The following is a 24,217-nucleotide window of genomic DNA, read 5'->3' on the forward strand; positions in this document are numbered from 1 at the left end:
GAACTGCATAAGCAACACACACAAAATGCTGGTGGAACACAGCAGGCCAGGCAGCATCTATAAGGAGAAGCTCTGGCAACATTTCGGGTCGCGACCCTTCATTAGGACTAACTGAAAGGAAAGATAGTAAAAGATTTGAAAGTAGTGGGGGAGGGGAAAATGCAAAATGATAGGAGAAGACAGGAGGGGGTGGGGTGAAGCTGAGAGCCGGAAAGGTAATTGGCAAAAGGGATACAGAGCTGGAGAAGGGAAAGGATCATTGGACGGGGGGCCTAGGGATAAAGAAAGGGGGAGGGGAGCACCAGAGGAAGATGGAGAACAGGCAGAGTGATGGGCAGAAAAAGAGAAAAAAAGGAGGGGGAAAAAATCTAAATATATCAGGGATGGGGTAAGAAGGGGAGGAGGGGCATTAACGAAAGTTAGAGAAGTCAATGTTCATGCCATCAGGTTGAAGGCTACCCAGCCGGTATATAAGGTGTTGTTCCTCCAATCTGAGTGTGGCTTCATCTTGACAGTAGAGGAGATACTCTCTGCTATGAACTGCATAAACTGTTCACAGATTTATTAAGTAGACCTTATGAAGCACAGATTAATATAGAACAGTCAGACTAGATTTATTCAGGAAATACTCTGTCTGACTAACTTTGAGATTCTTGAGGAGTTAACATGAAGGGTTGGTAAGGGTAGCATATCTGATGTACTTGGCAAGGCATTTGTATCAGAAGCAAGTGGACCGGGAGCTGCTGCTGGAGAGAAAATCAACATCAATTAGGTAGGAGGCATTTAAAATAAAATAGTAAGAGTTCAAAGTCACCATGCCCCTGTAAAGTTAAGAAATGATAAGATTAGGAACCTCGGTTAATAAAGGACCATTTGATCAGGAAAAAGGAAGCAGTCATCAAGTATAGAGAACTCAGCGGGCTTCGGCGCAAAAGGACTTCGGCAAGAAGCCTGCTTTTCATTTATTCTGACTAATCTGGGATCAGGTAATGGGGGAGACGGTTAGAGCAGTGTTGTGCTCCGTATGCAGTATGTGGGAGGTCAGGGTCAACACAGTTGTTCCTGATGACCACACCTGCAATAGGTGCATCCAGCTGCAGCTCCTATCAGACCGAGTTAGGGAATTGGAGCAGGAGCTGAATGAACTACGGATCATTCGGGAGGCAGAGGCAGAGATAGATAAGAGTTATCGGGAGGTAGTCACACTGAAAAGACAGGAGGTAGGCAAATGGGTGACAGTCAAAAGAGGCAGGGGGAGCAGACAGAGAGAGAAGAGCACCCCTGTGGCCGTTCCCATCAAAAATAAGTGTACAGTTTTGGATACTGTTGGTGGGGATGACCTACCAGGAACAAGCTGCAGTGGTCCTGTCTCTGGCACTGAGGTTGGACCCGCGACTAGGAAGGGGAGGAGGGAAGAGAAGAGAGCGGTAGTGATAGGGGATTCTATAGTCAGGGGGGCGGATAGGAATTTTGTGGGGAAGATCGGGAGTCTCGGATGGTATGTTGCTTCCCTGGTGCCGGGGTCCAAGACATCTCAGATCAGGTGCAGGTTATTCTCGAGAGGGAGGGCAAGAATCCAGATGTTGTGGTCCATGTAGGGACCAACGATGTGGGTAGGATGAGTGAGGGGGTCCTGTGTAGGGAGTTCAGGGAGTTAGGTGCGAAGCTGAAGAGCAGGACCTCCAGGGTAACAATCTCAGGATTGCTACCTGTGCCACGTGCGAGTGAGGTAAGGAACAGAAAGATTATACAGATTAATACATGGCTGAGAGGATGGTGCAGGAGGGGGGGCTTCAGGTTTGTAGATAATTGGGCCTTGTTCCAGGGAAGGTGGGATCTGTTCCGAAGGGACGGTTTACACCTGAACGGGAGCGGTACTAACATTCTTGCAGGGAAGTTTGCTAGAGCTTCTTGGGGGGGTTTAAACTAAATTTGCAGGGGGCGGGGATCCAGAATGTGAGAGAGGATAGCGAGAGGAAGAATAAAGGACAGGTGGGGACTACACGGTTCCGGAATATTAAGTGTGTAGTAGAGGAAGGTGGGGCGGAACAAGTGATAAGGAGGACTCGTGTACAGAGGGATGGTCTGATGGAACATGGAGTTAAATGTGTTGAAAAAATAAGTAAATATAGGAAGGACAACAAAATTCTAGGGGCGTATAGCCCGATGGGAGTTCGGGGAGCTGGGTTAAGCACAATAGGCAGCGATTCAAACAGAGAGAGGAGAAATGGGCTAAAAATTCTATATCTGAATGCACGAAGTGTCAGAAATAAGGCGGATGAGCTTGAAGCCCAGGTGCGAATGGGTAACTATGATGTTGTTGGGATAACGGAGACATGGCTGCAGGGAGATCAGACCTGGGAAATGAATGTACAAGGGTATACGTGCTATCGTAGGGACAGAAATGTGGGCAGAGGGGGTGGGGTGGCCCTGTTGGTGAGGAATGAGATTCAGTCCTTTGCAAGGGGGGACATAGGGTCAGGAGAAGTAGAGTCTGTGTGGATAGAACTGAGGAACAGTAAGGGCAAAAGGACCCAAATGGGTGTTGCCTACAGGCCACCAAACAGTAGCATGGATATTGGGTGCAAGTTGAATAGGGAGTTAACATTGGCATGTGGCAAAGGTAATGTCGCAGTAGCTATGGGGGATTTCAACATGCAGGTGAACTGGGAGAATCAGGATGGTGCTGGACCACAGGATAGGGAGTTTGTAGAGTGCCTACGGGATGCATTCTTGGAACAACTTGTACGAGAGCCGACCAGGGACAAGACTATTCTGGATTTAGTGTTATGTAATGAACAGGATTTGATAAGTGATCTCGCAGTAAAGGAGCCATTAGGAGGTAGTGATCACAATATGATAAGCTTTTATCTGCAATTTGAGAAGGATAAGGGCAGCTCAGAGGTGTCAGTGTTGCAGATGAACAGGGGAGACTATGGAGCCATGACTGAGGAGCTGGCCAAAGTTGACTGGACGGATAGCCTAGCAGAAAAGACAGTGGAACAGCAATGGCAGGTATTCTTGGGAATAATGCACAAGGTGCAAAATCAGTTCATCCCCCAGAGAAGGAAGGATTCAAAGGGGGGAAAGGGGCCTCAGTGGTTGACAAAGGAAGTCAGAGACTGCACAGCATTAAAAAAAAAGGAAATATGACAGAGCTAAAGAGAGTGGGAGGACAGATGATTGGGAAGTTTTTAAGGAACAACAGAACTTGACTAAAAAGACAATACGGGGAGAAAAAATGAGGTACGAACGCAAGCTCGCCAGGAATATAAAGGAAGATAGCAAAAGCTTTTTTAGGTATGTGAAGAGAAAGAAGATAGTTAAGAACAATGTTGGGCCCTTGAAGAATGAATTGGGTGAAATTGTTATGGGAAACAGAGAAATGGCAGAAGAATTTAATGAGTACTTTAGATCTGTTTTCACTAAGGAAGACACAAACAATCTCCCAGATGTATAGATGGGCCAAGGACATAGGGTAACAGAGGAAATGAAACAGATTGACATTCGGAAGGAAACGGTGATGAGAAGACTGATGGGACTGAAGGCTGACAAATCCCCAGGTCCAGATGGTCTGCACCCTAGGGTACTAAAGGAGGTGGCCCTGGAAATTGCAGATGCATTGGTAATCATTTTCCAATGTTCCTTAGATTCAGGATCAGTTCCTGAGGATTGAAGAATGGCTAATGTTATCCCACTTTTTAAGAAAGGAGGGAGGGAGAAAATAGAGAACTATCGACCTGTCAGCCTGACATCGGTGGTGGGAAAGATGCTAGAGTCCATTATTAAGGATGAAATAGTGGCATATCTAGATAGCAGTGATAGGATTAGGCCGAGCCAGCATGGATTTACCAAGGGTACATCATGCTTGACTAATCTGTTGGAGTTTTTCAAGGATGTAACCAGGAAGTTAGACAGGGGAGATCCAGTGGATGTAATGTACCTCTATTTTCAGAAGGCATTTGATAAGGTCCCACATAGAAGATTGGTGGGTAAAATCAAAGCTCAGGGCATCGGGGGGAAGGCATTGACATGGATAGAAAACTGGTTGGCAGATAGAAAGCAAAGGGTAGCGGTGAATGGGTGTTCCTCGGAATGGCAGGTGGTGACTAGTGGGGTGCCACAGGGCTCGGTATTGGGACCACAGCTGTTTACCATTTACGTTAACGATTTGGATGAAGGCATAGAAAATAACATCAGCAAATTTGCTGATGATACTAAGCTGGGTGGCAGTGTGACATGTGATGAGGATGTTAGGAGAATTCAGGGTGACTTGGATAGGCTGGGTGAGTGGGCAGATACTTGGCAGATGGCGTTTAATGTGAATAAGTGTGAGGTTATCCACTTTGGGAGTAAGAACAGGAAGGCAGATTATTATCTGAACGGTATAGAGTTGGGTAAGGGAGGAATACAAAGAGATCTCGGAGACCTTGTTCATCAGTCACTGAAGGTGAATGAGCAAGTGCAGCAGGCAGTGAAGAAGGCTAATGGAATGTTGGCCTTTATTACAAAGGGAATTGAGTACAAGAGCAAGGAAATCCTCTTGCATTTGTACAGAGCCCTGGTGAGACCACACCTGGAGTATTGTGTACAGTTTTGGTCTCCAGGGTTAAGGAAGGACATCCTGGCTGTAGAGGAAGTGCAGTGTAGATTCACGAGGTTAATTCCTGGGATGTCTGGACTGTCTTACGCAGAGAGGTTAGAGAGATTGGGCTCGTACACGCTGGAATTAAGGAGATTGAGAGGGGATCTGATTGAAACATATAAGATTATTAAGGGATTGGACAAGATAGAGGCAGGAAATATGTTCCAGATGCTGGGAGAGTCCAGTACCAGAGGGCATGGTTTGAGAATAAGGGGTAGGTCATTTAGGACAGAGTTAAGGAAAAACTTCTTCTCCCGGAGAGTTGTGGGGGTCTGGAATGCACTGCCTCAGAAGGTAGTGGAGGCCAATTCTCTGGATGCTTTCAAGAAGGAGCTAGATAGGTATCTTATGGATAGGGGAATCAAGGGATATGGGGACAAGGCAGGAACCGGGTATTGATAGGAATTGATCAGCCATGATCTCAAAATGGCGGTGCAGGCTCGAAGGGCTGAATGGTCTACTTCTGCACCTATTGTCTATTGTCTATAATTGTTATCAGGTGAGTCCTTTGATGTTATAAAACACATAGGAAAGATCTTATAAAAAAGAGCTAGGGAGACATGAAATGATCTTGACCAATAGAATTAAAGATAATTCCAAAGCCTTTTATAAATATTTTAGAAGCAAGAGAGTACCTAAGGAATGAATATGTCTCCTTATGGAACAAACCTTCGGCTTGGAGTCAGGTGATATATTTGCTGAACTGAATGAATATTTCACGTCAGTATTCACTGGGGAGGATGGGTAAGTAGGGTAAGTGTATGCTGATAGTCTGAAATGAGGAAATTTTAGAGATATTGATGCATATTTACATGGTCAATTTCAAGAATGAGGAAATTCTATCCAGAGTGATGGAGGAATCAAGGAAGATTTTTTGCATCAGACGAAGAAAACTGAAGGGTATTCAAGAAAGGTGGCCAGGATAAACTGGAAAACTACACACTGTGAAGCCATTTTTTTCCATTGGAAAAAATCTAGGGATAGGATTTATATTCATTGGAAAGGCAAGGACTGATCTGAGAGTATCAGCATGGCTTTGTGCATGGGATATCCTGCCTCACAAATCTCATCGAGTTTTCTGAGAAGGTTACTAAGAAAATTAATGAAGGCAAGGCATTAAATTTAGTGCATATGGATTTTAGCAATGCTTTTGATCAGGTGTCACATGATATTCTGCTCCAGAAGGTTAGGACACATGGGGTCCAAGATGCTTTGGTACACTGATCCAAACTTTGCTTGCTGGTAAAGGGCAAAGGGTAGTGACTCAGGATTGTTTCTATGACTGGACGTCTGTAACCAGTGGTGTACTCAGGGTTGTGTTGTTGGGACCTTTATTATTTGTCATATACTGTATAATAATTACTTGATGAGAATGTCTGTGGTCTGATAAATAAGTTTGCCCTTGATTCAAAGATTGGTATAGTTGTAAGTAACAAGGACAGTTGCCCAAAGACAAAGAGGGCAACATATCAACTAGAAAATTAGGTGGAGTGGTGGAAGATAGAATTTAATCCAGAGCAGGGTGAGTTCATGCATTTTGGATTATCTAATACTGGCCAGACATGCACAGAAAAAGACAGGGACCTTAGAAGCATTGTTATTCTGAGGAGTGCAAATTCATAGCTCCTGAAAATAGATGGATACAAAGTGAAGAAAGCAATTAGTATGCTTGACTGCATGGAAAAAGACATTGAGTATAAGAGTGGTACATCACATTACAGCTGTACAAGCTATTGGTTTGGCCACACTTGGAATATTGTGCAATATTTGTGTAGATAGGCATCTCAGTTGGTATGGATGAGCCTGGTTGAAGGGCCTGTTCTGTGCTGTACAGTTCTTATGACTCAACTCCCCTGCCAGCACTTTCCAGACACCTACCATTCTCTGTGTTGAAAAAAAAATATATTTTCAAATTTACTTTGAGCTGTCCCCCTTTTTTCCTTAAACCAATGCTCTCTAGAATTTGACATTCTGTGCTGGGAAAAAGACTGACTGTCTATCCTATCTGTGCCTCTTGGAATTTTTATACTACTACTCTCAGTACCTAAGAAAGTTTATAATGGCTGTATCTATCCAAACATTGTTTTCAGTGATGTAAGTGAAATATCTATTTGTGAGATTGTGAGTCAAGCCTTTAAAACTGATGATAATTTTATATCACAGTGATACAACTATTATTAGTATGCCATAGACACAAAGGCAGAAATAATAAGATTTCTACTAAATTACTTTGCATGATTCAAAATATAAGAATCAATACACTATGAAAGAATGCATTTGATTACTTAGCTATGGGCAACTCAGCAACAGCAAGTTCCACATACTTATTACTAGGCATGCCTGCTATTCCTCAAACTAGTCACTGCTTTCAATATGTCTTGCACAATGCTAAAAAGCCAAGAGACGTAACTTACTAAGTCAATAAAATAATTGCAATGGTTAGAAGTCACATAATGATTTCTGCATAGTATGTAATTTACTTCATACGCCTGCATTGCTCTGTGAGAAAGATTGTGAATTATTTACATATTAGAATGTCTGGGAAAAAAGTAACAAAATCTGAATACAAGATTACAATTTTATTATCAATTACTGTCAAAACTCTTACCTATGCATCAGTTATGGTTTGATAAAATTATTGTATTTGTATTGGAGTTTACAAATGTGTAAAAAGGTTAGAAACATTGAAATAATTTGATTCATTTGAAATATTGCGGAACAATGAAGCTCGATGCTAGCCAATCAGAATCTTCTACTGCTAAACTGTTCACAGTGTTTTAAACCAGGCAATCAGATCACATCTAATCAATACCCATTTGGACCCTGGAGGAGTCTATAAACCTGCATTCTGAAGAGACAACACCCTCAACTGTGCACTGATTATGGCTTTCTCGATTGGAGCTGACAAAACACATTTTGCCAAGCTCAGCAATCAACCAAACTTCCATAATCTGATTCATATTTCCACATATCTATTAACTAGTTTGTTAAATGCACTTGATTTCACACACACTCTCATTAGTACTAACTGTAAATAACTGTTTTAATATTTATCTTGTCTAGAGTTTTTGATGTAAGACATGAATTCTTGGTGCAGCAACTTACAGAGTGCACAGTTATGTGAAGTCTGGTGAATTGTTAAAGGTGTGTCATATTTATTAAAGATACTTAGAATGCTTATATTGTTGTGCACTTTTTGCAATAGAAATACATTTTATATATAAATATGTGTGTGTATATATATTAGCTTTCCCCTATAAAGAAATGAATGAAACTCATTCAATAAGATCTGTAAGCTTTCAGCTTTGCTAATTAACTGCTATTCAATTTCTCTTTGATCATTGTAACTACATCAGTATTGTTTGTGTTGATTTGATCTTGGAGCCTCCACTAGTACAACATCTATTTTTGAACTCAATGAAGCTGTCATGATTGACAATGACAAGAGTACATGTTTGACATTACAGGAGTATACTAACACTGACAATTTTTGTCATTATGACAATGTTTTGCTGAGATCAAGTGATCTTTATGAGCCTTTCTGGATTTCTCAACAACTCATAAAAATAATTCTTAGAATATTCTATATCATAATCCCCCCAATATTTCTTTTTCTCACTTCCAACCTGGGTGGAGATCTCAGCACACACACCTTTTATGTAATCTGAACTTTGTACAAGTATTGTAATGCTTGCTTTGTGACAATTACATTTCTTCTACCTTTCTTTCCAGATTGACTTGAACCAGTTTCAGATGCATCCTAGGTTGCCTCTATATCAATATTTCTGCAGCAGTGTACCCTGTAGTGAAGCAAGGCATTAATCTATAATTTGTAAGAATACCTGCCAATTGTCATTTCTTAGTGATATTCAATCTGTTTCCCAGGACTTATTTCCTTAATGCCTCTTCTGCTCAGCTTCTTTGAGGAAGGGTGTTCCATAAATTTAATGTAAAGTTTGATTGATTTTGTTTTGTATTCGTCTGAAATTCAATAACTGGCTTTGTGAACTACTATGTGATAACTCTGACATATAGTAAGGTTTCAATTTAACCATATTTATGAGAATGTCCATGTACTCACTGGGAAAACTGCCTGCTTAAATTGAGCCTATTTTAAATTGACAATGGGTCAGCCTTAGGAGGAAACCCAGTGTTTTTTTTTAAAAAAACATCCATTTTGCCATTGCTGCACTCATGTTAAAACACATAGTAACACTAAAACAGAAATTCCCTTTTGTCTTTCAAAATGAGTGTAAAAGAAGCAGTATTCAAGAATGCTTTGCTAAATTAATTTAATAACCTGACATGTTATTGGTGAAAGATTATATAGAAATTTGAAAGGTGTTTCACACGTGTGATAATGTTAGAGCATATATGTCAAACTCAAGGCCCGCGGGCCAAATCCGGCCCGCGGTGGAATTATCTTTGGCCCGCAAGATAATATCTAATTACTATTAAAGCTGGCCCCAGTAATCGAAGCACCTATGGCGTATGATATGGCTAATGCTGAGTTTATTCAGGTACCAGGTTTTCAGGGTTTTTAGTGTTTATTCGGCAGTCTTCTTCATAAGAAACGGAATTTGTAAAGTGAAACACTTTGTAGTTATAGCAGAGACTGAGACACATGAGAGCAGGCTGAAAAAACGGAGGCAACGAAAGCTGCGTTCGCACGCGTCCGACTGATCTGGCCCGCATGAAGCTGCATTTTGCTCAATCCGGCCCGTGACCTAAAATGAGTTTGACACCCCTGTGTTAGAGAGACCAAAGTTTATAAATATGGCTTAACGATTCAAAAGTACAAAGTGCAAAATAAAATTATTATCAAAGTACATTTATGTCATCATATACTACTCAGATTCATTTTTGATGGGCATTCACAGTAAATAAAAAGAAACACTATAGAATCAATGAAAAACTGCACACAACAAGATGGACAAGCAACCAATTTGATAAAGACAACAAACTGTGCAAGTACACAAAGAAAAAAACAAAATAATAATAATAAATAAACAAGCAATAAATATCGAGAACATGAGATGAAGAGTCCTTGGAAATGAGTCCATACGTTGTGGGAACGGTTCAGTGTTGGAGGTGAGTGAAGTTGAATGAAGTTATCCTGTCTGGTTGAAGAGTTGATAGTTGAGGTGCAATAATTGTACCTGGGGGAGTGGGTCCTGAGGCTCTTATACTTCCTTCCTGATGGCAGCAGCGAGAAGAGAGCATGGCCTGGGTAGTGGGGCTTCTCGATGGATGCTGCTTTACTATTCTAGAGTAGGTTAATAAATTAATAGAGTTATAAAACTCAGAAATAGGCCCTTCGGCCCAACTCTTCCATGCTGACCAAGATGCATGGTATCTATCTACGGTATTTCTATTTGCCTATGTTTGGCCCATATCCTTCTCAACCCTCCTTCCTCTGCATTGCCTAAATGCTTTTTAAATTTATAATTGTACCTGCCTCTGCCACCTCCTCTATCAGCTTGTTCCATATACTGTACCCATCAACCTCTGTGTGAAAACTTTGACACTCCAGTCACCTTTAAATCATACCCCTTTCACTTTACTATATGCCCTGTAATCTTACATCCCTTTATCTTGGGAAAAGGACGATGACTACCTACCATACTATGTCCTTCAAAAATTTATAAACCTAATATTATGGTAACGGAAACAGAAGATCTCCTGATATATGGGAGAGACTTAAATTTATAATTACAACCAAAGTTAGACTCTTCCAATAGAAAAACCTATGAAACAAAATCCTTACATAAGAAAGTTAATACACTTTTTGAGGATGTTGGTCTAATTGATATATGAAGGGACCTTTTCCCCAACAGAAGGGAATACACTCATTATTCTGCCCCCCATTCTGTATATACAAGAATAGACTATTTCATAACACTTGGAAAAGACAAAGACAAAATAAACACCTGTGGAATTGGGACAAAAGATGTAAGTGACCATGCACCTATATATTTATCTGTTGATTTTGACCTACAACCAAAGAATACTATTTGGAAACTAAATTCAAGTCTACTCAATGATCCCTACTTTAAGGAACAAATTAAAAAAGAAATTGGTCTTTACTTAGAATTTAATGATAATGGAGAGGTTTCACCTCCCATTCTATGGGATACTCTGAAGGCTGTTTTAAGAAGGAAAATTACAGCGATATCTGCATATAAGAAAAAAAAGGAATAAAACATTAGAGGAATCACAAAATAGGCTGAAGGAACTAGAAACAAACACAAATTGAATTTGGCACAGGATACATTAGAGGAAATTAAAACAATTAGGAATGAAATTAATAGTTTGGCTACGCAAGAAATCAGGAAAAATTTAATGTTTCTGAAACAGAAACATTATGAAAGTGGATCTAAGTCTGTGAAAATACTGCCATGGAAACTGAAAAAAAAATAGCAGAAAGAATTAGGGATCCAAGAACAAAAACAATTAAAAAAAATAGGCTAAGTGAAATTCAAGAAGCTTTTGAAGTGTTCTACAAAACTCTATATTCCAAAGTTCCAGGGGGAAGCATAACCCAAATTGACACCTTCTTGAATAAAAGAGTTACCCACATTAAGCGAAGAACAAAATAGAACGATGACTGCTGACATAACTGAAGTTGAACTAAAAGCTGCAATTAGTAGGCTTAAATTAAGTAAGTCACCAAGATCAGATGGGTATATGGCAGAGTGGTACAAAGAATTTAAAAATGAGTTAATTCCAGTCTTACTCCCCACGCTGAACTGGGCTCTAAAAAAGGCACAAATGCCACCCAGCTGGAAGGAAGCGATAATCTCAGCTATACCGAAAGAAGGCAAGGATAAAATGGAGTGTGGGTCATTTAGACCAATATCTGTTCTTAATGTAGATTATAGATTATTTACCTCTATCATGGCCAAATGATTAGAAGAGTTTCTACCCATACTGATACATAACAATCAGACAGGTTTTATACAACAACACCAAACACAAATCAATACACGAAGGACACTTCACATTATGGATCATATACAAAAAAATAAGATCAAAGCAATAGTGATAAGCATGGACATTGAAAAGGCATTTGATTCGGTTAATTGGAATTTATTTTTTTTGAACAGAGTTACAATTTACAATTATTAAAACTATACAGGCACTATATGACAACCCTACTACTAGGTTTAAAATCAATGAATATTTATCAAATAGTCTTTCCCTAGAAAGGGGCACAAGACAGGGTTGTGCATGGTCACCGCTACACTTCACATTATATCTGGAACCATTAGCTCAATACATCAGACAAAATGAAGATAACAGGGGAATTACTATTAAAGGGACAGAGCATAAATTGGCTTGTCACGCGGATGACATTTTGATCTATCTAGGGCAACCAACATACTTTTTACCTAAATTGATTCAATCCTTTGAATAATATGGTCAATTATCAGGATACAACATCAACATAGATAAAACCCAATTACTTTCATATAACTATAGCTCACCAAGAGAAATTGAAAGTAGATATCCTGGGCATGGCAAACAGAGTCTTTCAAATATTTGGGCATCATTATGCAAAAGATTCGGCAAAATTATCAGAATGCAATTATCAGCCTAAATATAAAAAAATTAAGGAAGATATAACAAGATGGAACCTAACTCTTTTTTTCAGTCTCAGGTCAAGGATTGAATCTATTAAAATGAATATATTGCCCAGACTATTATATCTCTTTCAGACCCTACCAATAGAGATTAATCAAAATCAATTCAATGAATGGAACAAAATGTTATCAAGATATATTTGGCAAGGTAAAAGGCCTAGAGTTCATCTCAAAACTTTGCAATTAGCCAAGGAAAAGGGGGGATGGTGCCTACCTTCTCTTAGAGATTATTATTTTGCAGCACATTTGAGAGCTGTGATATATTGGTGCAACCCATCATATGACGCTCAATGGAAAAATATTGAGGGATACTTCCCATCCCCATACAGGCAATTTTGGCTGATAACAACCAACAAAGGTACATAAATACTATTGATAACCCATGGGTGAAATGGACTCTTAAAATACAGAAAACTATTATAAAAGAATACAAAATTGAGGGATATATTGCAATTCTTAAATGGTGTGCATATGATTCGGATTTTACGCCGAATAAACTGGATGCTAGATTTAAGGACTGGACAGCCAAAGGAATAACAATTCTTTGCAATATAATGAAAGAAGGAACACTGTTCAGTTTTGAAATGCTTAAAGAGAAACACTTATTAGAAAAACAAGATTTTTAATCGGTATTTACAGATGCAACAATATGTTAATAAGACACTTAAAAATGTAACCAAGGCAAATACATGTTTGATAGAGCTCTTTAGAAAAGCATATAATTCAGATAATGGTAGTAGAATCATTTCAAGCATGTATAAGGGTTTGTCAAATCTTAAAACACATTTGACTTCATACATTAAAACAAAATGGGAGAAGGAAGGAGGGACAATAATATGGTGGTATCAATGGAAGTGTACAGTTCACAGAAATGGAGGGAGTTTGGATGGAAAAACTTGATAAGATATTTTATTACACCATCTTAGAAATCCCATTATGATAGTAACCTTCCTGTTTGCTGGAGAAATTGTGGAAATTAAAATGCAAACCATTATCATATTTTCCAGGAATGCCACATTATCAAAGACTATTGGAGTGGGATACACAATGCCCTACAAGACATCTTTTAAATGTGAAACACCTTAGAAAGTAAGACCATATATTTTGGGTATATACCTGAAGAATGGTTGAAAAGAGATAAATATTTAATGAATATACTGCTGGTGGCTGGTAAAAAGACTGTTACTAGGAAATGGTTATCACAGGAGAGCCCAACCTTAAATGCATGGATGGACATTACAATGGACATTTACAAAATGGAGAAGATAACAGCATCTGTTAATCATAAGTTGGAACTTTTTGATTGATACTGGGGAAAAATGGTTTAACTACATAACACCTCATAGGCCTGATGTTATGAATATGTTGTAAAAAAAAGATTACTCCCTACTTGTACATAGTTTTCTCCTTTCACTTGTTCTTTCTTTCCTCTCTTTTCTATAAGTGTATACCTCAGGTAAATATTATGCGGAGATTTGTGATATATATGATTATATGATATATATGTACAATATCTGAAATACATCTTATGGAAATGTTTATTTAGTGATGAACTTCTATAAAAAAATAAATTACAAAAAAAAGTTAAATCTTCTTAGAACTGCAGCTACACTTAAAACATCTATTCAGAACTATTTTCCCTCCATTGGCTTGAAGATGGAAGAGAAACTTAAGACTTTGTCACACATCTTTTTATATTTAATAAGACATTTCATATTGCATTTGATAAATTCTTTCTTCTGAAATATTCCTTCACACATTGCACTCAGCATCTCTAAAGAAAACTGCTCTTAAGCCGATCGCTATATTGTGCGTGAAATGGGGTAAATTGATACGTTGTCCTTTCCTCCTATGGGAATGAAACTTCCATTTGTTAATTTCCATTTGATCAAGTGAGAAGATTGTGAATTTACCTTTCAGTGAACAAAGAAATATTGTGGAAATACAGAATTATGTTTTATTAATATTTCATCCATACACTTCTTAGGTATTTTCAGTACATATGGAATTCTTTAAGAAAGATTAAGGCCATTAAGTTAGTGCAAGAAAGATCAACTAAGAATAAAAAATATTGTTATGGCAGAAAATGAGACTCTTTGCCCTGTCAAATCAATGCTCGCTCCTGCTACAGTGATTCCATTAGCCCCTTACTCTTTCTTCATAGCCTTACAAATTATTCACTTTCAGGTGCTGATCTGATTCCTTCCTGACGGCAGAGATTGATTCTATTTCCAGCATTCTTAAAGGCAAGTAATTCCAGATTGTAATTTCTTTGTGTGTATTATCACATTTCCTTTGTATGTTTTGCTCCATATTTTAATCTTGTCCTTTGAACCATTTGCTGATGGGAAGAAATTCCCTCTACTTTCCTTTTTGAAACCAGTCATGAAGTTGTGGACTTAATATCTAAGCTTCTCTCAGGAGAATGTGCTGTAAGCAGAACAATTCTACCTTCTCTAGTCTCACTTTAAAGCTCAACTTGTTCATTCCTAGGAAAATAATGGTAAATTTTTGTGCACCCTTTCCTGGATATTGTCATCCTGTCCAAAGCATTGCTACTTGAATCGGACAACTTACCCACGGTTTTAGCTGAACTACTGTTTTCTACATGATCAATGAAACACATCTACTTTTATGCTTTGTGTCCCTACTTATGAATTCCAACATCCAATGTCTTTTTTGGAACCACTTTTTCAACATGTCCTACCACTTTCAAAGATTTATGGTCACATGTACCAAGATCTCTCACTGCTACTCATCTGCCACGCCTACCCATTAAGCCAGCTTCTGTCATATTGCAATATACAGCTATAATCTTCAGTGTTTACCATACTTCTAAGCTAAGTGCTGTGCAAGGATTTGGAAATTTTGTCCAACATCTTCATTCTCAACTTTGGAAAACAAACATTTACTGCTTTGTTTTTTGTTATAAAGCCAATTTCCTTATAATGCAACCTTTGGCTGCCTGGAGTTGTTTGAAAGCACCCTTTTGCTCTTTAACTCTATGTGCCTCATTTTTGCTGAACAGCCTTGTCAAAAGCTTCCATTTACACTATACCTACTGCTGTTGCATATATGGAAGCATTTGATAAGGTATTTCAGTCAGATTTGTCAAACACAATTTGTCCTTTAGAAATCCATGCTGGTCAACATTTATCAATTCAAATTTCAAAACGATACCAAAGATGTGAGGTGTTGATCATAGAGAAAAATTAAATGAAAATGCTTGTTTCAGCTGACAGATTTACATTGTTATGTTTACATATTTGCTGTATTTTTCTCATACAGATGAGAAGGAACCATATAAAGGTGTTTGAAATTATAAAAGACTTTGATATTGTAACTTAAAATATTCTATTTGTGGGACAGGCAGTAGCCATAGAATATGAACCTAAGAATGAAATAGAGATTTCACTTCTTTTTAATAAGAATGAAATAGAGGTGTCATGTTTTTTTTATATAGTCGTTTGTTAGCATATGCTTCAAGTAATGGTAGAAGCTCAAACAAAAGTAGCTATTAACATCTAAATGATAAGCATCTGAAAGAATGAGAGACAAAAAGGTACTTGTACAGATCAGGTGAATGGGAATCAGTTTTGCAAGAGCTGAGGGTAAATACAGATGGCTGAATGGATTTTTTTGTGCTGTAAAGCTATGATTCAATGTGATTTGTAACATAATATCTAATCATCAGATTTCTATCCTGGAAGACAACAATGCAACACATACAAAATGCTGGAGGAACTCAGCAATTCAGGCAGCATATATGGAAATGAATAAACAGTCAACATTTACAAAACCCTTCATCAGGACTGGAAAGGAAGGGGTTAGGAGCCAGAATAATAAGTTGACAGGAGGGGAAGGAGGACAAGCTAGGTGGTGATAAGTGAAGCCAGGTGGGTGTGGTGATGAAATAAGAAGCTAGGAGGTGATTGGTGGAAAAGATAAAGGGCTGAAGAAAGAATCTGATAGAAGAGAGTAGTCCATGAGAGAAGGGGAGGAGGAGCACCGGGGAGGTGATAGGTAGGTGAGGAGAAGTGTCATGTCAGGTGTTGAATCAGGACCCAACTGTAGGACACAGACACTGGAGTCCCAGAAACAGGACAAGACAGAACCCAAGGACAGGACAAGATGCAGTCTAGGCAGGGGAAGCAGGACCAGGACGAGGGACTGGGAACAAGGAGCCTGGGGTGGACTCCGAGCCTGAGACTGGACAAGGACCCAGAACCTGGGTCTTGCCTCAGGCTCAGACCCCCAAACCCAGGCAAGGACATGACGAGGCTTGAGTCTTTAACAAGGCACTGACATGAGATGGGATAGTACATAGACATAGAGCTGGGATTTATCCACCAACAAGCTGGGACTCATCTATAACTCCACACCAAGGTGGAGCAGGACCATCCATCAGATAACAGCAGAACAGCCTGACCTACCTGACAGAGACCAAGATGGGACAGATCCCCCCCACAGGGCAACAGCAGAATGGCCTGACTTACCCCACAGAGGCAAGGACAAGACAGATTCCCCTGCAGGGCAACAGCAGAATAACCAGACTTACCCCACAGGGGCAAGGACAGGAAGAGACAAACACCAAGGAACAACAAACAGTTCCACCTCTGCATCAGGGTAGCTCCAAGTAGCCCTTACAGCCAGCAGCCTTGGCTGGCTACAGAACCAACCAGATCCCTACCTAGCTCACAGTGGCTGACAGCCACCCAGCTGGCCTGGGAAACAGCTGAATCCATACCACAATGACCACTCCAACTACTAACCAACAAGGCTCCCAGAAGCCATGGTTCTGCAACACAGCCCCAAGGATGGCAAGTCCATTCTAGCCATCTGTGCCATGAATATCTTAACAAGACCCCCAGCACACTCAATACCAGGGCCACTTATATTCCCGGTTCCAATATGAGCCTCAGGTGTATCTGGTTAAGTCCAACCGCAGCAAGGGACCACCGGAAAACCCAGAGTCCGCGGACCAGACCACGGACTTTGGACTGAACCACCACAAGAAGAGGTGTGGCCAGAGTGGGGAATGGAAGAAGAGGAAGGGGGGAATAGCAAAAATTACTGGAACTTGGAAAAATTGATGTTCATGCCATCAGGTTGGAGGTGACCCAGACAGAATATGGCCTCATCATGTTGGTAGAAGAGACCATGGATGAACATGTCAGAATAGGAATAAGGATTGGAATTAAAATGGTTGGCCACCGGAAAACCCTGATTTTTGAAGATGGAGAGAAGATGCTCAGCAAAGCGTTTCCCTGCTCTCTATATCGGGTCGCATCGGGAGCATCAGATACAGTAAACGGCACCAACAGATTCATGGGTAAGTGTTGCCTCAGCTGGAAGAACTGATTGGGGTCATGAATGGAGGTGGAGGAGGAGGTGAATGGGCAGGTGCAGCACTTCTTCTTGCAGAGGTAAGTCCCTGGAGGGAGATTAGTGGGGAGAGTTAAATGGGCAAGGGAATCATGGAGCTTTATGACCTTCTTGATGGGGGTTAGAATTGTATAGGTGATCAGGGCCTGGGAATTGAAATTTGTTGAGATTGTTAAGTATCATGGAAGTAGCTAGTTTGGGAATGAAGCAAGGGGGATAAAATCAAGACGAGGTATGTAGGTGGAAAGTACCGAACTAAGGGGAATAATATGGACCTTGACTCCATTGTCAACTATCCCTTTAGGACAGAGACGAGGAGGAATTTCTTTAGCCAGTGGGTGGTGAATCTGTAGATTCATTGCCACAGACGGCTGTGCGGAAAATCTTGCTTCTCAGATCTCCATTGTGAGTGCTTTGAATGCAGGGCAGATCAGCATTGCACATGAATGTTAATTGTTAAATTACAGAAATTGGGTTGTAATTCCAAGAATTTAGTGAATTAAGACAAAATTTGATTGTGGTAAGAGGATCTAATACACCAGTGAGATATAAACCATTTTTGTATTTAAGCAGTCTAACACTGAGAGGTGTGGATTGAAAGTCTGCGCCAGACTTGAAGTTAGGCAACACCAACAAATGCAGATGGTTGTAGAAGTATGAAATTAATGGTAATAATTATTGTTGATTTTAAATCCAAGATTAATATTTTATAATAGCATTAAGGGACATCCGCCTCCTATTTCTGAGCACCCATATTCCCACAAAAACCTTTTTGCATGAACAAACAACTTTATTACATTTCCTAAGGAGGTCTGAATACTGTATTTTGGTTTTAGATCTCTGATTGATTTGCAGACTTCTCCCAAGTAAGAGATTAGTTAATTGCATCAAAAATGTATCTAATTGGATATATTAGAATTTTAGGCTGGAATTGTTGAAACTATTGAGTTCAGAAATCCAGCTGAAAGATCAGGTGCTGTTGCCCAATTTTAAGCCGAGTTCCATTAAGAGAGAATGGCCTGAATGGGATGCTGAACCACAGTGATCGGTAAATAACAGGTTATCAGTGTTCGAGCAGCATGGTGGTGTAGTGCTTTACACTGCCAGCGATTGCTATTGGGGCTCAATTCTCACTGCTATCTGTATGGAGTTTGTACGTTCTCCCCACGACCATGTGGATTTCTTCAGGGTGCTCTGTTTTCTTATATTCTAAAGACGTAGGGGTTAGGGTTAGTAAGTCGCATGGCCAGCCCATGCTCTGTTGGCGGCAGAAGCACCGTGACACTTGCAGGCTGCCCCAGCTCAATCTTTGGACTGTGTTGGTTGTTGATACAAACAACACATTTTACTGCATGATTTGATATTTTGATGTATATCTGACAAATAAAGCTCAGCTTTCTTCTTTATTTTGTAAACAAAGGTTTGGGTAATGGAGGTGCTCGAATGGAAGTTCCCCAAATGGTATTTGGCATCTTTAAAAGAGTAGTAACTTTAAAGTGCTATTAAACTCACATTTTCACCCAGCTTTTAGCCTCCATTAACAATTCCTTCTTTAGAATCCATTGAATGGTAATAAAATGCTATCTTGCCCAGACTTTTTCAAACATGTTGTAATATTAATGCCTCAACAAGTTGCACATAGCACTTTACTATTTTGAACATGGGCGAGGTGAATTTTATAGGAATTGTGTTACCTTTAAATAAAGCTTGAATGTCATTATCTCAGGGCGTTCCCTAACAAATGTAGTATAATTGCTGTATATTGTGGGAAACATAATAGAAAATCTATGCAGAGCAAGCTTTGACAAACAGCATCTAGTTTTAGTGAAGGGTAAAATTCATCAGATACAGCTTTTCTAAACCAAGTCTAGCATTTAATCGCCTATGACTATACTTGCTACGCTATCTTTAAACTAAATCATCTAAAATGCATTTGATGAAAAGTGATATCAGAATATTTAAGAGGGAAACATTTGCACTTTTTCCCCCCCAATGTAAAATTTAGAAACTTGTAAACTAAATTGTTTGGGACCGTTACCACCGGTCTATGGCAACAAATAATGATCGTGGATATGTCACGTCTGCATTGTGGAATAGGTGTTATACCTTTTTCATTACTTCCTCATGACTGATGCTCGTCCGACTGGAGTCGCAACTGTTTGCGCCAGAGCCCGACTTGACCGAAAATGCGCGGCGCGAGCAGCCGCTCCCTGCCGTCCCGCGGCCGCGCACGCCTTTCCTCTCGCGATGTTTGGCCCGTGCCGCCGCGCTGTGGCGCCGGTTGCTCATCGGCGCTGGATGCAGAGCGGGTCCAGGAGAAAAAGATGGAGACAGCGGCGAAGCTCGTCGGGTTGCGGCTAGACGGCGTCCCTAACCCAGGTAAAGATTCAACCTAGTGGAAACCGGTGGGGGAGACCCCGGGGGTGTTGGAACCGCGGGTGGAAAGGAGCGAGCGTCAGCTGGCGGGAACAGCCTCAAGCCAGGGGATTGACACCTTGGGTCATACCCAGGGAACGGAGAGATGCAAGCGAAACCGTCTGACAGCGTGATGCGAGAGCAAAGATTTGGTCCCCCATGGGGGGAACGGAGCAGAGGCACTTAAACGTTTCGAGAGCAGGGTAGTGGAGAGCAGACGTGGTCTGTCTGTAGGGTTGTCAAAGGGAACACGGAGCAGGGAGGTTACGAGATTGGGTACGGAGCAGATGAGGTCAGACTAAAGGATGTCAAGGGAGCAAAGCAATAAACCTACTTGTCAGAGGGTTTTTTTAAAGGGTGAATGGCGCAAAGGCGTGATTTGTCTGAACAAATAAAAGAAGGATGGTTTGTTGGTGGAGTTGCGCTGGGTGAAATCGATTAGCTACACGATTGGGAGCCTGCCGGAATGAGGAAAAACTGGATATAATTGAATACAGTTATGTGAACGGGGTGAGGGCTGTTTGAGGCGCAGTAGAGGATGGTTTTCCAAAGGGGAATTCAGGAAAAAGCCTGAAAAAATTGGGATTATCTTGGAGGAATTCTAGTATTTTTTTGGACTCCTCAGTGAGATACGAAGTCTGTATAAGAGAACTGCCATCGTGGATGGGGTCTGCCTGAAGGGTTATACTCGTGGAAAGATACAGTGTTGAGGACGTAGGAGGAAACCGAGGTGCTTGGCTTTGAATGGATGCTTCAGAGAGTAATGGAAATAATAGGAGACTGATATTGAAGACAGTACACCGCAGCCAGGATTTTAAGTTTGTAATCACAATGTGAAGTGACATTACCAAATTCTGAACTTTAGGAAAGATATCTCCATATATTCAATAATATCTGTAAGGTGAATACCTTTTCTGATATCTTCTGTCAGTCTGGTGCAATTAGTGTCCAGCATTGAACTGGCCAACAGATCAATCTTAATGACGAATGTTCTCACAGTAAAATTAAGAAGTAAAAACAGTGTTTTTACAAATGGATTAAACATTTAAGAGGCAGGAATGGATGTGATGTGCAGAAACTAGTATGAATTTAAGGAATCTTGAATAATAATAATTTGAATGGCTTAAATTACTTTTTTGGAAGAGTGGTTGCTAAGCTCTAATCATAATCATTAAAAGCTGATAATCAACAATGGATTGTATTTTGTAAAAATAAGTTTGTATGTGGAATTGTGCTTGGGAAGGCTGCAGAACACAATGTAGAAGAACACAGAAGCACTGACAACAGAATTTTTGCAATTAACTGCCTGTGTGCTTCAAATATTGCAAGATTCAGAATGCTGTCTTCCATTTAGTATAATTGACAAAACATTACAAACTGTGTCTAAGATTGTAGTACTTTTGTTATAATCCATCTTGAACTGAGGTTAAATATATTTGTATTCAAAGAGACACAGAATACATTTACGTTTTTTAAACACAGACAATACTTTCCTGAATTGTATAACATGAGGCAGATGAAAGAGTAATGCATTATTTAGACAATAAGAGGTTGAGACAGTGGCTGGAAGGTGAAGTGAAGACACGAGGCCACACATGCTAGATCTGAAGCAGGGAATATGATAAGTGGAACTAGATAGGGGAGGATGATGGGCAGAAAAAACTAGTGTGGGGTGGGGAATATAACTTGGTTGTGAAGAGGCAGGACATAGATGGATCAGAATGAGATAGAAAGGAATATAGAGGTCATGGGTTATCTGAATTTGGAAAATTAAATGTACAGTGGATTCCAGTTAATTGGGCACATTGAAACCAGCTCATTTTGGCCCAATTGAGTGGCTACCCCAATCAGCCAAAGTTTCATGGGAATATTTAAAAAGTATAAGAAAGACAAACTACTGAGTAACAAGTTATGTATTTAAATGAAAGAAACAGAACAAATTAGAACACTACCAATGCCTCTATGGCACATGCACACTTTGACAATAAAATAAACCTTTGAGTCTTTTTTATGGAGAATTAATCCAATGTATGCTACTGTGTTATGATAGACCGCAAATGAACAAAATCAGTGCAGCCACCTTCTACAGATAATGGACTGTCTTCATACAAGGTTTTAGATGATCGCATCCTCCAAATCTTCATTTTCATTGTAACACTCAAGATACCTCAAATTTTTCGTAATTCTTAACTTGTTGAAGTAACAAAATTGTTTCATTTTCACTCCCAGCCGTTTTTGGCATCTTCAGAACTGAATGATTGAAACCACAATGAGCAAAACAGTTCTGACTTGTCTTACTGCTTATTTCTTATTAAAAACTGATCACTCTAAGCACTGTGTACTTAGAGTACTTAATGGCTACACAAGTGCATGCGACTACTAGTTAGAAACTGTTCAGAAATTGTTACCTGCCCAATTAAGTGGCATAATGTCTTAATATCTTAAGGGAATCCAAGCTATTTTCTTGATTAGTTTTTATTCTTGAAGAGCTGTCTCAAATAAACAGCTTCCTTGATTGACTGATGGCCTAATTAACAGGAATCCATTGTACACACCATTCAGTTGTAAACAACACAGATGGAATATGAGGTGCTTGTGCTTATCAAGTTCAAGTTTAATTGTCATCCAGCCATACATGAATACCGCTAAACAAAACAGCATGACTCTGGGGTCGAGGTACAAAACATAGTACCAAAAGTTATATACAGCACAAAACATGTAGCACATAAAAGATAGCAAGCATATATAAGATAGCAGTAAAATAGTCACACAAAAAATATATAGCCCAAGTCCCTGAGTCCATTAATGTTGTATCAGTCTACAGTCGAACACAATACAGCTTGTCTTCTGCTGTGTGTACACTGGGGGCAGTACCAACACCAGCATGGACGATGTGCCACACAGCTTCAGGCACTCTGGTGGAAGGCCAAACTCCAACATCTTCCCTTGGGTGGCTGCAGACAGGCAACACTGCAGCTTGAGGCCCAGTCCTTACTACCACCGAGGCCACGCAGCTCCCCCTGCCATCTGCTGCCATTGTTTTCCAATAAACCAATGAATTGGACTTGCACAATTCCACACCACAGATGACTATCATCCAATAGCATTTGCATCCACTGTGATGAAATCTTCTGAGAGGTTGGTGATGAAACATATCAGTTCCTGCCTGAGAAGCGACTTGGTTCTGCACCAATTTGCCTACTGGAGCAACAGGTCTACAGCAGATGCCATTTCATTGGCTTTTTATTCAGTCATGGAACATTTGGACTGCGAAGATGCATGTATCAGGATGCTCTTCATTGACTACAGCTGAGGATTTTATACCATCATCCCCTCAAAACTAATCGATAAGTTTCAAGACCTTGGCCTCAATACCTCCTTATTCAATTGGATCTTCGATTTCTTCAGTTGTCGACCCTAGTCATTTCCGATTGTCAACATCTCCTCCATAATCTCTATCAGCACAGGTGCATCACAGTTTGTGTGCTTAGACCCCTGCTCTACTCAACTTGTGCTTATGACTGTGAGGCTAAGGACTGCTCCAATGCCATATTTAAATTTGCTGATGACAACGCTGAATCAAAGGTGGTGATGAATCAGCATGTCGGAGGGAGATTGAAAATCTGGCTGAGTGGTGCTACAGTAACAAACTTGCTTGATGTCAGCAAGACCAAGGAGCTGATCATTGACTTGAGGTTAAATTGGAGGTCCATGAGCCACTTCTCATCATAGGTGGAGAGAGTCAGCATCATTAAATTCCTTAGTGCTATCACTTCAGCACGTAGAACGCCATTATGAAGAAAGCACGGTAGCACCTCTACTTCCTTAGGAGTTTGCGAAGATTCAGCATAACATCTAAAACTTTGACAGACTTCTGTATATGTGTGGCAGAGAGTATATTGACTGGTTGCATCATGGCCTGAAACACCAATGTCATTGAACAGAAAATCCTACAAAAGTAGTGTATACAGCCTAGTCCATCATGGGTAAAGCCCTCTCACCTTTGTGCACATCCACATGGAGTGCTGTTGCAGGGAAACGCCATCCATAATTAAGGACCCCTACCATTTAGGCCATTCTCTCATCTCATTATTGCCATCAGGAAGAAAGATCAGGAGCCTCAGGAACC

At 40.1% G+C, this 24,217-nt stretch overlaps 1 protein-coding gene across 4 annotated transcripts in view; it reads left to right on the top strand.

Annotated features, from left to right (window-relative positions):
* The first annotated feature begins 19,926 nt into the window (after positions 1-19,926).
* dagla (diacylglycerol lipase, alpha) overlaps positions 19,927-24,217 on the top strand; it is a 350,361-nt gene continuing 346,070 nt past the window's right edge. For all 4 annotated transcript variants that reach the window (XM_073049359.1, XM_073049360.1, XM_073049358.1 and 1 more), the window contains exon 1: positions 19,927-20,052. The gene's annotated coding sequence lies outside the window, so the exon portion shown is untranslated. The remainder of the gene's footprint in view (positions 20,053-24,217) is intronic.

The sequence above is a fragment of the Hemitrygon akajei genome, chromosome 6, assembly GCF_048418815.1.
Source record: "Hemitrygon akajei chromosome 6, sHemAka1.3, whole genome shotgun sequence".
In the NCBI taxonomy this organism is placed as follows: domain Eukaryota; kingdom Metazoa; phylum Chordata; class Chondrichthyes; order Myliobatiformes; family Dasyatidae; genus Hemitrygon; species Hemitrygon akajei.